Here is a 13,782-nt window from a genome sequence, read left to right on the forward strand (position 1 = left end):
TAAGCCAGTCAATGAAAGAAAAATACCACATGATCTCACTCATTTATGGGTAATAAAGAACATTATAAACTTGAACAAAAAGATAGATACAGAGACAGTAAAGCATCAAACAGACTGTCAAATTACAGGGGGAAAGTTAGGGAGAGGTGGGGGAGATAAGAGATCAATCAAAGGACTTGTATGCATGCATATAAGCATAACCAACGGATGCAAAACTCTGGGGGGTGAGGGCATATATGGGAGTGGGGTGGGGGGTGGCAATGGTAAGATATGTACACATATAATACCTTAATAAAAAAATTGAAAAAAAAATGCTCTGCTAATATTAAACAAAACAAACTCTGGAAAAAGCAGTAGCTATCTTTCTAATCTTGCCTTTTATGGACTTAGGTTTTTATATGTTTATTCTTTTTCATTTTTTACCTTTAAGAAGACTTCTTCCTAGCATACCTTTTTTAGATATTTCCCATGTGGAAAAGGACTCAGATTAGACTGATGGCTTTCGAGGCATCACCCGAAGGGATTGTTAAAATAAAAATTGTTGGGTCCCCACCCCTCAATTTTGTATTCATTTGGGAACTACTAATGTGTTCCCAGATGATGCTGATGTTATTGATTTGGGAGCTATACTTGGAGAACACCTGAATTAAAATAAGGCAGGGTCACAGAGATTTTGTATTTATAGCTGATTAGAGAACAGAATCTAATATTTATTCACTTACAGCATGGAGACCGTGTTTCCACCTGATGTATAATGGCTTGTCAAATGGGACTTGAAACTATTTATCAGTTCAGTGAATATTTTAATATTTTCTGTCAGGCACTGTGTGTGCTAGGTGCTAGGCATACACAGATTAGACAACATTCATGGACATCATATAGTTTTCATTCTAGTAAGGGGTGACAGACAACCAAAAATATTAAGATGTACCACATAATGATAGCTTCTATGAAGAATAATAAAATCAAGTAAGGGGATAGAAAATGACAAACTGGGTACTATTTTATAAAAGGTGCTAAGGCAAGCATGTCAAACTCATGGCCTGTGGGCCACATGCGGCCTACAACGAATATTTTTAGGGCCCAGCCAATATAACGGTATGTAAGAAACATTTTAATAAACAATTTGTAACTTAAAACTTACAATATCCTGTTATACATAATTATTAATAACGAACTACAACGTTCGCTAATGACTGATTATTATAATCGTGTTGCATTTATTTCCCTTACGTGCCTTACACGCAGGCACACCATTTCTCTCCACTAATACTAGCAGTGAATATTTAGCAGCCAATTGCCACATCATTAGTCTTGGACTGACTTGTTTAGTGTGCGCAACAGGAAATTTTTTGCTTTTGGAGAATAAGAAAAATATGTTTATTTGCTTTACGCTTACTAATTTGTGCAGTTATTCAGTGTCTGGTAAGTTAATGTTCAAGAAAAAAATGTTAATTTTTATTAAAATGTTCTATTATTTTATGTTAATGGTTACTTATTTATTTCAGCCCTTTGTATTCAGCATGTCTCCATTAAAATAAACCCATGTTTCTATGAAAATTGAAGCTTTTGTTTTTTTGCGGCCCACATAAACTTAAACCTTATTTATTTGGCCCATGTTAGCCTTTGAGTTTGACATGCTTGTGCTAAGGGAACCCTCTTCGAGGAAAGGAAATTGAGCAGAGACCTGAATGAAGTAAAGGGCGAAGCCATGAGAATGTCTTGGGGTAAAGCTTTTCAGGTAGAGGGTCAGATCCTGAAGTCTGATTGGAGTGTTTAAAAAACAGCATGATGGTCACTGTGGCTGGTGAAGGCTGAACAGTGAATGAAGAAATGAAAATAAAAGATGAGGTTTGCAGGTTAACAAGGGCCAGGTCACATAGAGCCATCATGAGGACTTTGGATTTTATTGTTAACAAGATGAGACTTAAGCAATAAAAAAGGACAATATTTGGAAGACAGCTTGAATTTGTCACTTGAATTTACATGGTTTGATATTGTCTACAGATAGTCATTTATGGCATAAAATTCTGAAAATTTCAACACCACAAATTTCCCATTGTTATCCGCCCCCCTCCAGGATAACTCTAGACAAATCTGAAGTTTAACTTTTATTGAAGTCCACTAATTTTTTTTTGAGTAAATGAAACAGATACCATTTTCCCTAGAATGGTTGTCATCATGTTTCTGGTATTTCTTTAATTTGCTACTGTCTTTTCTGACACTTGTTTGTTTTTTCCAACTGTATAGCACACAATAAAGAGTTTACAGACCTTAGCTGGAATTTCTTCTAGCAGATGATGCCAACTGTTGTCTTGACTTTTCTCCAAGGAATCTGGAAAATTGTACAATAGAAAAATGCACATTAACTCCTCAAATACAGGAAATAGAGGACTCTGATTAACTTGGAGATGTCCTGATAGTACAAATTGCTTTGTGAGTGAAGAAATAATTAAAATAAGTTATGTTCTGATACCCATTATTAATGTATCATATCTGGAGTTTAAGAATAAACTGGCAGGGTCACAAAAAGATACATTCTGTATGATTCCATGTATAGGAGGTGTCTAGGGTAGTCAAATTCATAGAAACAGAAAACAGAATGGTCGTTTCCAGGAGCTGGTGAGAGAGGGAATGGAGAGTTGTTTTTTAATGGGCATAGATTTGTCTAGGATTATCCTGGGGCGGGGGCGGGGGAAAGGGACAATGGAAAATTTGTAATGTTGAAATTTTCAGAATTTTATGCCATAAATGACTATCTATAGATAATATCAAACATGTAAAGTAAAGTGACAAATTCAAGCTGTCTTCCAAATATTGTCTTTTGCAAGATAAAAACTTCTAGAATTTGAAATGACAATGCAGTACCATCTCACACCTGTCAGAATGGCTATCATCAACAAATCAACAAATGACAAGTGCTGGCAAGGATGTGGAGAAGAAGGAACCCTCATGCACTGCTGGTAGGTGCTGCCACTGTGGAGAATAGTATGGAGTTTCCTTGAAAAACTAAAAATGGAACTCCCATTTGACCCAGTGATCCCATTTCTACGAATATATCCCAAGAAACTAGAAACACCAATCAGAAAGGATATATGCACCCCTATGTTGATAGCAGCACAATTTACCATAGCTAAGATTTGGAAACAGCCCAAGTGCCCATCAGCAGATGAGTGGATTAGAAAACTGTGGTACATCTACACAATGGAATACCATGCTGCAGTGAAAAAAGAAGGAATTCTTACCATTTGCAACAGCATGGTTGGAACTGGAGAGCATTACGCTAAGCAAAATAAGCCAGTCAGAGAAAGATAAATATCACATGATCTCACTCATTTATGGAATATAATGAACAAAAACAGATCCAGAGATAGAGATGCATCGATCAGACTGTCAAACCTCAGAGGGAAGGCAGGGAGGGTGGGGGTAAGGGGGAGAGATCAACTAAAGGACTTATATACATGCATATAAGCCTAACCAATGGACACAGACAACAGGGTGGTGAGGGCATGAGTGGGGGCATGGGGGGCAATGGGAGAATAAGGACACAAATACAATACTTTAATTAATAAAGAAAGAAAATACTGTTTTAAAGAAGAAAAAAACAAAAACAAAAAACAAACTTCTGGAATTTGGTTCGACAGCAACATGAATATACTTAACACCACTGAACTGTACACTTAGTACTGATTAAGATGGTAAATTCTATGTTATGTGTATTTTACCACATTTAAAAGTAGTAAAACAAACTGGTTGAATCTAATAACAGCAATAGTAAAAATGCATAGTAATATAACACTGCTACAGAAAATCGTAATCATAGTATGGATAAGATCATATGCCCTATATTATGGACTTTCATTTAGATCAATCCAGTAGACAGTTACTGTCTTCTATGTATATGACAGAAGGCAAGGTGCCATAGATACAAACCAGAATAAGATAATGATTTTTGCTCACTTAGAGCCTAATTGATAGCAACAGACTCATGAATAACAACAAAATAGAATGTTATTATATGACTAGAGAATTTTGGGAACCTGCTAAGTTAGGGAAGGTATAAAGGAAGGTAACTCCTACATTTCATCTTCAAAGTAGATTTTCATGTTGGACTAGGGAATGAAGAACATTCCAGCCATAGGGAATAGGCTGTGGTATTAGAGATTGTGCAATTTTAAGTGAACTCCAATGCAGAAACAGTAATGACAGAAAGGAGAGATATTCTAAGAAAGATTTATGAGGTAGAGATCACAGGTCATGGTAACTAATTAGTTGAGGTAAAGGCAGGGAGGAACAATAAATTGAGGATGGCTTCCAGGTTTTAGCTTGGGCTTCTGAATAGGAGTATTACATACATAGATAGATATGTAGAGATAGAGATATAGAATATAAATCTTAGATCTAAGTCTGTGTTAAGGCAGTTTAGACACGTCTCTATAAGGCTTAATTTGAGGGAAGTCAGAATTTCTGTTAAAATGATCATTCAATCTTCTTGACCTGAAATACCCAATATAGTCACTAACTGATTACAGATGGAAGATTATTTCCAGAAGAAGGTCAAAGTGAAAATCTCTGTCACATAGTAACAATGATATCATAGGTAAGTTAGTCAACATCCTATATTATCTCCCTCCTACCTTGTCTTTCTGTACTTGCTAACTGAAAAAAATAAAATTTCATTTTTCAGATTCCTTTATAGCTAGAGTGCTGGTATATGACCTGGTTCTGCAGAAACTGATTTGGGAAATGTAAGTTCCATCAAGCAAGGCAGCAACGCTTCTAGGTCTTTTGAAACAACTGTGGCAGAGTTTGTGGCTCCAGGTTCAGTTTAAAAGTGTAAAACAGGAGGCAGCAGCGGTAGTCTTTCTACTGTAACCATCCTGGTGTATGGTTGGGCATTTCTCATTACTGTATCATTGCTTCTGGCTATTGGACATCCAAGCCTGTCTCTTGGCACTCCGAGATTCTATAAGGTACTCAAGCTATTTTTACTAAATCTCTTTCTCCTTAAACTAGTTGGAGTGGATTCAGTTATCTATACCTAAGAACTATGACCAATATACACAAGACTAACTTTCTGTCATTAGGATATTTGATCAAATGAACTAGCTGACATTTAAACCCCTTAGAGTACTTAGGTTAGGTCTGTTTCAGGAATGGAGGCAATCAGGAACTTAAACCTGATCTGTCTGACCTCAGCATTGTACTAGTAAATGCTGAGGTCAGAGAGATCAGGTTTAAGTTCTGGCTGTACCATGTTTATTCAGGTAAGTTACTTAATCTCCATATATTTCAGTTATTTCAACTATAAATTTGAGATAATCATAGTGTTCAACTCAGTGTTTTTGTAATTTACTGTATGCTAATTAATATAAAGAACTTATCTCAATGCCTGGAAGACAATAGTGTTAAAAAATGTTTACATTTGCTCATATTAACACTGCATGTGTAGGCTTTGTCTCATGTACTAGGATTCCTTAGCTTTTCACTCAGTCTTGTTTTTGTGTTTGGCCTAAATAGACCCATTTGTATATACAATGCACAATTACAATCTATTTTATTCTTTTTTAAAAAATATATTTTTAATGATTTAATAGAGGAAGGAGAGGGGGAGAGAGATAGAAACATCAAGGATAAGAGAGAATCATTGATCAGCTGCCTCCTGCATGCCCCATACTGGGGATTCAGCCCGAAACCCAGGCATGTGCCCTGATCAGAATTGAACTGTGACCTCCTGCGGGAAGCCACCACTTGCAGATACTGTCACGAGAGTTCACCAAGGAACGTGGAAGGTCGATGGACCTTGGGCGTTAGCAGGGCTGACACTAAGCACCTTGTCTGTTGAGATAGTAGTGGCTCAAGGCAAATTCCCTAACCTGATAATCCTTTTACTGTTTACCAAACTTTACCTTTGATATGCTTGCATGCATTGCTAAAAGGCCAATGTGTATTCAAGTAAATAAAAAGTGGACTGGACCAGAGGTCAGTGTGGTCTTCAAGAGTCAAATAATTCATATCTGTTGTCTAGTGTCTTCATTTGTGCGTCGGCCCCACCTTCAGATCCTGAACTCAGCCGTGCAGGTTGCGGCAACCTCCTGGTTCATAGGTCAATGCTCAATGACTGAGCTATGCTTATCAGGCCTATTTTATTCTTTTTAAATGAGTTCCATCATTAAGTGAATAAAAACAAAAACAAAATGAAGATTTTTTGGTATTAATTCAGGTCTGAACTTGGATCAAACTATGAACTTCCATGATGACTCTTAGAATGTTTAACAGTCAATAACTGTGGGGCTTGGGCTATGCCTCTCCGGATCAGGCAGTTGTTTCACTCAGTTTCTGGTTTGAGGATTGGAATATCTTATGAGTGCCTGGGGTGGGAAAGAACATGGATTACTTTTAAAACATAATGCTGAGCAAAAGGAGCCATATACCCAAGAGTATATAATGTATGATTCTATTTATAAGTAGTTCAATAACTGTCAAAACTAATCTATGGCAATACAGTTTAGAAAAGTAGTTTCTTTTGGGGAAGAGTATGACTGGTAGTGAACATAGAGAAATTTTCTGAGTTTCTTAAAATGTTATACATCTTGATCTGTGGGATGGTTACATAGGTGTACACATCTGCAAAATTAATTGATCTGTAAGATTTGTGAACTCTGCTGTGGTTATTCAATTTAAAAGGGGACTCTGAGCACACTTTGTTGAATGGCAGCATCACTGAAATAAATACATGAAGTTCTACTTTAAAAAGACAATATTAATATGATTATATTTGTTCTGACATTAGAGACAGGCATATTACTCTACAGTCACTCCTGTTAGGTCCTATCCACAGTCTATAATCCAAGAAATAAAAACAAGTATATTTCTGGTGCTAATATCAGAATATGTTGATTTAGGAACTTATCTTGGCCTTTGGCCTTTGTGAAATACTGAATAGTCACTGCTAATTTGTTTAATGCTCAATACTAACGAAGTCACAAAACATTTTAAAACAGTTCCATCTCATTGGTTGTCTTTATTTTACCAATAATTAAAAAGTAAAACACTGCATTTTACTCCCTTTAAGGTTAAAAGGTGACCATCTGATTTCTATTTAATGCTGCATTTATATTTGGTTATGGTTCAAAAATGTTCCTTTAATCATGACATGGAGAATTGTTTTTGGATGCCAGATATCATATGCTGTTCAAGACTCTTTGCAAATTATGAAATTAATTTTTCTTGTATACCAATCTTTCCTCAGCTATTTCATGGACTTGGCTTTCCCCCCATAATTCACTAAGTAAAGGGTGAGCATTAGTCATTGTTTGTAAAGAACTTTCAACTTTCAAATTCCAATTTCCTAATCAATAAACATGGAGAAAATTAGTAGATATAATGTTGCAACACATGCAACACTTAAAAAACAAATGTTAAAAGAAAAAAATGTTAAAATATAACATGCTACTTCAGGTCTATATGACTTCCTTGCAGAAATATATTTATTAGAGCTGAAGTCTGAATGATGAATAAGAATTTGGCTTAGTGACAGGTGGAAAAAAGCATCTCAAACAGAGAGAACAGTATATGCAAAAGCCCTTGTACATGGTGAGTGTACACAATTATTTTGTAGTGAGCTTCACCTTCTTCTGTTCAACTTCAGGTGAAAAGGTATCTCTTCACCTGCCAAAAATTAATCTTTCTTCTTGTATTCATATTTATACCTTTGCTTTTGAACCTCAATCTATCAACTGTCTCTTTATTTTTCATATCAACTACTCTCCCCATTAGATATTTCCCTTCAAGATATAACACTCAAATCTCTGTGACCTCCAAAAACCAAAATGGTAAACAAACACTTCTCTGAATTATACATCCCTCTATACTACTTCCTATCTTTAGTTATTTTTATTAGCAAAACTTCTAGAATAACAATATTCTCCACCTACAATCTCCACTTCCTCAATTCCCATTCACTTTTTAACCCTACTAAATATGGAATCCTGCACAACCACTTCACTATCAGGATTGTGGCAAAGTCACCAATGACTCTTAATATCATTGGACACTCTTGACTACCTCTCTCTTTTTTGAGTGTCATGATACTGCTCTTTCTTTGTGTCCTACTTTTATCTCAGGCTACTTTAGAGTCTCTTTGATTTATGTATATCCCTTAAGTATTAAAATTTCATCTTAGGCCCAGGTTCTTCTTATTCTATACACTGTAGCTGGGTGAGCTCTTCCAACCTGCTTCATGGTCCCTGAGCAAATCCTTTTTGTTGTTGCTTTTTGTTAAGCCTTGGTTAAAATTTACACATTGTGGCTCTTTCTTTGACTTCCTTAACCCATTGTTAGGGCTTACTTTTCTAAGCTTCACTGCCTTTTCTGCATCTATCTCTCTGTCTCTATATATCTATATGTCAATATAAATCTATCATCTATCTATCTATCTATCTATCTATCTACCTATCTATCTATCTATCTATTATCATCTATCCCCATGAAAGCAAGTCTCATCTTATTATGTTTATCTGTTTCCTAGCCTGTATCTCCAACTAGATTAGCAGTTCTTTGAAAGCAGCAGCCATCTTTTTATACCTAGCTTTTAGCCCAGTGCATGGCAGAGAGTAGATAATATATAAATATTTATAGATGTATGTATGTATGGGTTTGGATAAGCTCTTTTGTCTTACAGCCTTGTAGACAATGTTAGGAGAAAGCTGTGGCTACCTGAAGATTGCACAGGTAATAAGTGCCTGAGTCAAGCACATTCTTGGTTTCCATGAACCACAATGTGATGCACATTTGTGTGATGTTTACACTCTGCAAACTGCTCTCATATCTATTATCTCATATAATTATCATAACAATTTTGTGTACTAAGATATGTTGCTAATATACTAATCCTACCTAATAAAAAGGTAATATGCAAATAACCATCACTCCACTACGCCCACGATTGGGCGGCGGGAGGCTGGGGGACGGGACTCGGGGTGGCATATCCGGCCATTGAGAGGCGCGGGGGGCGGGACTCCCACCACCTGCGCCTCTCAATGGCAGGATTGTCGGCCGCTGAGGGGTGCTGCCTTGGACACCCCAGACACCCGGCTCCCCTGCCATCGGAGGTGGGGAGCCGGTTGTCTGCGCTGGCTCCAGGCCAAAAGCCTCTTTCGGAGGCTTTTGGCCTGGTGCACGTGTGTGCACCCGGATCCCCTGCTGTGCTCCCCTTTGTCAGAGCCTCAAGCCCCAGCAGCAGCGGCAGCGGCTGGGGATGAGCTGGTGATCCCAACAGCCTGGCAGCTCAGTGGGGGCGGCGGAGGCAGCGTTGGGCCTGGGGACTAGCGAACAGGCAGAAGATGGCCCTGATGGCAGGAGGCTAGGCCTAGGGACCCTACCCGCACGATTTAATCATGCGCTGGGCCTCTAGTATATATATATTTGTTGTGATATATATAAATAAATTGAAGTTCAGAAAAGCTGTGATTAATGTTTACACAGGTAGTAAGTGGCAGAGTCAAATCTTGAAATAAGCTTCCATGGGTGCAACTTCAGTGTGCTGTCCACAGCCAGAGAACCACTTAGCTCTGAGATAATGTGGATTCATGGGACAAACAAGGTCTTTCAAGTCAGATAGACCTAGTGTCATATTGCCACAAACTAGCTGCCTGGTTTTAAATAATATTTTCTTTTTTTGTTAATTTCACCTGAGGATATTTTTTCCCATTGATTTTTAGAGAGAGTGGAAGAGCAAAGGAAAGACAGAGAGAAACATTGATGTGAGAGAAACACATTGATTAGTTGTCTCTTGAATGAGCCCCAACCAGGCCCCGGGCTGGGGAGGAGCCTGTAACCATGGTATGTGCCCTCTATAGGAATCAAACCTGGAATCTTTTGGTCAGCAGGCCAATGCTCTATCTACTGAGCCAAACCGGCTAGGTCTTAAAGAAATTTTTTGATGTTTCCATTCCTCAGTTCATCTCTAGACTGGGATACTATTTCATACTTCAAAGGGTTGATGAAGGGATTAAGAGATACAAGATATGGACTTCTTATTCCCTTCAAGCTTGTCCCTATTTTGTACCCACACCAATATCAGAAAAAGGCATCACAGAGTCCACTTTCAAAAGATTTTAAAGGATATACTTTTCACCTCCTCTCTCCCAAGATTGTTCTGTCCCACTTAAAGTTATAATATAGATGCCAGAAAGAACTTATCCTGCCCTAAGTGAAGGTGTTATTGAAGGAAATAAGCTCTATTTGTTACTGTGTGACTGTTACCATCCATCCCCATGTGTGTCCACATATTCACTCCCATCGTCACACTTGCCTGGTAGATTCTCCTTTCTTCTCCTCTCAGAACTCACTCACCCTTCAAATTCACACACATGCTGTCTCCTCCAGTAAGTCTTCTTTGAATTTGTAAGCTCACACTGAGCTAAACCTTTTCTAGGTTACTAGGATACTTCTAGTTTATGTCATAGAATTTTTCACTTCCTTGTTCTATATTTGGTATGTCTTCTCAATTATGTCTTCCCTATTAATGTGAGCTCCTTTTTAAAATCCTCACCCAAGGATCTTTTTTCCATTGATTTTTAGAGAGAGTGGAAGGGAAGGAGGGAGGGAGGGAGGAAAAGAGAGAGAGAGACAGAGATAGATAGATAGATAGAGAGATAGATAGATAGATAGATAGAGAGAGAGAGAGATTGATGTGAGAGTGACACATCGATTGGTTGTTTCCTACAGGCTCCCAACCAGGGCTGGGATTGAATCTGCAACCCAGGTATGTGCCTTTGACCAGAAATTGAACCCAAGACCCTTCGGTGCATGGGTCTATGATAGCCATTGAGCCATATGAGCCAGGGGTAATGCAAGCTTTTTGAGGGCAAGGAGTCTATCTTATGATTCTGTACTCTCCATCCACACCCTCATCAAACTCTTATTTCCTGCTAGTACTGATGTAGGGCTGCGTACCTATGAGGCATTCAGAAAATATTGGTGGTTTGATTCACCTTGAATCCTTCACTCCTGTTGTCAACAGTGAAGGAAATTTCCCAAAGGGAGAATGTGAAAGTCTCTGTACCTTTACTTCTGCTACGCAAAACATATTGATGAGAAGGTGAACACAATGGCTGGCATTATGTCAAAGGTTACGTGAGAGCCAACGCCACATTAATCTTATCTTGTTTTTCTTTTGAGTCCTGTAATCTGAAGTGTGTGTACTTTAAGGAAACCATACACTATTAATCATGTTTGATAAACCAAAAAAGGCTGAAGCCCCAGTAACCTACTTATTCTGTTTACTCAGGGAGGTTAAAGAAAAACAATGATTTGCATACACACCTATAGTGAGGACTTCACTGGCATGCTTCCTGAGACTACTTCCCTACTGCCCTTCAGTCTTTCTGATAAGATAAGAAACCCTTTGCACCTGGGCAGTGCTTTATGCTTTTCTACATGTCCACTACTAGTACCTTGGCCCAGATCCCCATCATCTCACACCTACTTTATTGCAACATCTTCCTAATTGATTTCCCTGACTCAGTCTTTTGTTGTTTACAATCTATTCTCCACACTGCAACCAGAGTAATAGACCCAAAGCACAAAGTTGATTATGTCCCACCCCTGTTTAAAACTCTTTAGCATCCTTTGGCATTATTCTAACCCTTTTGGTATGCTCAAAACAAAACAAAAAATGATTCCTGATTTACCTCCTGCTTAGCTCTTTAGCTTTATCTCCTGCCACTCCCTACCTTCATTTCCACCCTCTTGTACTCTAAGCTCCAGCTTTCTTGAAATACTTGTATATCCACAAGTGTGCGGTTTTATTTTATTTTTTTAATTGCGGTGCCTTTGCATATGCTTCTTCTACCTATATTGTCTTCCTACCTTCTTCTGACCTCTAACTGAAGAAGTTTTCTCCATCTTGTTAGTCATAACTCAAACTTCACCTTCTAAGTGAATCCTTCCTTAACTCGCAATTTATCATTATTTGTTCCCTCTTTTGCATATACATACTTGCCTTATGGCACTTTCCTTACTATATTATAAATATTTGTTTATACATTTATCTCTGTGGCCTTTGTGCAAATTTCTTGAATGTTGGAACTGTGGTTGACCCTTCCTCCTAACCTTCTTCGCTCAGCACTATACACATAATTGGTATTCAGGAATGTTGCTTAAATGAATTATGATTATATTTCCTAACTTAAAGACTTTTTTTTGAACTAGACTGACCTCAGAGTTGCAGAAAAATAACCAGTTGTTCAACTATTCACAGGCTTCTGGGCTGGGTTAGGTGTGGTTCTGTCTTGAGAAAGGTTGAATTCAAATGTTCTGTTAAGTTTCTTCTTAATTCAGGATTCTATAAATAAACAGTAAGATTAGAATAACACCCTTAGCAATGCAGAAGCAAAGAAAGCTCTTAGTCTTTTTGTTTTATACCTTCTATTACTTTTCTAAATATATTATTTCCTTTAGGCCTTCTTTTATACAATCACTTAAAACAGGAGTTCCCTGGGTGATTTTTGGCCCTTATTTCTATTTTTGGTCCTTAAGCTCAACCAGGACCAGTTCATTTCATCATTTATATACACCCACCCCCCCGAAATATATTTGCAACCTCAGGAGCTTCCTGGGCAAGGACAGACAAGAAAGAGGCAGACCACTCCAGGTTGTTAGGTGGCAGTTTAATAAACAAGAGAAGTTACTTATGAGGCTTGTCTTGGGCAGCCACAAGATGAGTAGATATCTGCACCCACCCACTAGAATCTTGAAAGTATACATAGAGGTCTTAAGTGGGTTCAGTCACGTAACTGTCCAGATGGTCTCAACAACACATTTCTCTCTCAAGGCTGTGTCCTTGAAAATGGCTCCCACTGTGGGAATGGTGAGAAGAGTGGACATGCCAAGCACAGGGGAGAGGCCAGGAACCTCTGATTGCCCAGGTTCAGCTCACTGGTCTATTGGAGGTCACATCCTTTCACTGACCTTCTCCAACAATATATACACAATAGAGGCCCAATGCATGAAAGTCGGCTTGTCCCTTACAACCGCAGCAGCTTTCCTTGGCCCTTGCAGCCCTGTCTTCATCTGGAAGGTTGCCCAGAAGGACATCCGGAAGGTCGTTCGGCTGTCTGGTCTAATTACCATATTACACTTTTATTATTATAGATATCATCTTACTACTAATGCCCTATGAGGTACTTTCTATTTTCACCCCATATTTTATAGATGAAGAAACTATAGATCAAAGAGGTTAAATAACTTTTTTTGTTAACCTGAAAGTGCTGGAGACTGGGCCTAAACTTGGATTTGATTGTAAAGCCTATCTTTGAACCATTTATTACACCACACTCCCTCATCTCTTTTTTTTTTTGAAATGGCTTGAACTAGATTATCCTTGAGAATCCTGTTCAAAGCTTTTCCTCCCACCAAGTCCTCAAGGGCTCCATTGGGGCCAAACAAGAGAGTGGTGTTCTCCAGATCTAGGATCTGAAACAAAGAGATATGAGGTGCCAAATATTCCCTTGTGCATTTGTTTTTCTATAATTATTTATTGAGATACACTATAAGGATTCCTAAAAATAGCATTCTATATAATAAAGAGGGAATATGCAAATTGACTGTCACTCCGCCACAAAGATGACTGCGCCCACAGTGGAGGCAGGGTTTCCGTAACACAAGATGGCTGAGAGTTCCCGTAATGAGCCTTAACAAGCAATCAGCAGAGACCTGAGGCTTGACAGGGGACCTCAGGCCATGCCCCCCACCTTGGTGCTAGGCTGGGGGATCTCA

Source organism: Eptesicus fuscus, chromosome 1, assembly GCF_027574615.1.
Source record: "Eptesicus fuscus isolate TK198812 chromosome 1, DD_ASM_mEF_20220401, whole genome shotgun sequence".
NCBI classification, from domain to species: Eukaryota; Metazoa; Chordata; class Mammalia; order Chiroptera; family Vespertilionidae; genus Eptesicus; species Eptesicus fuscus.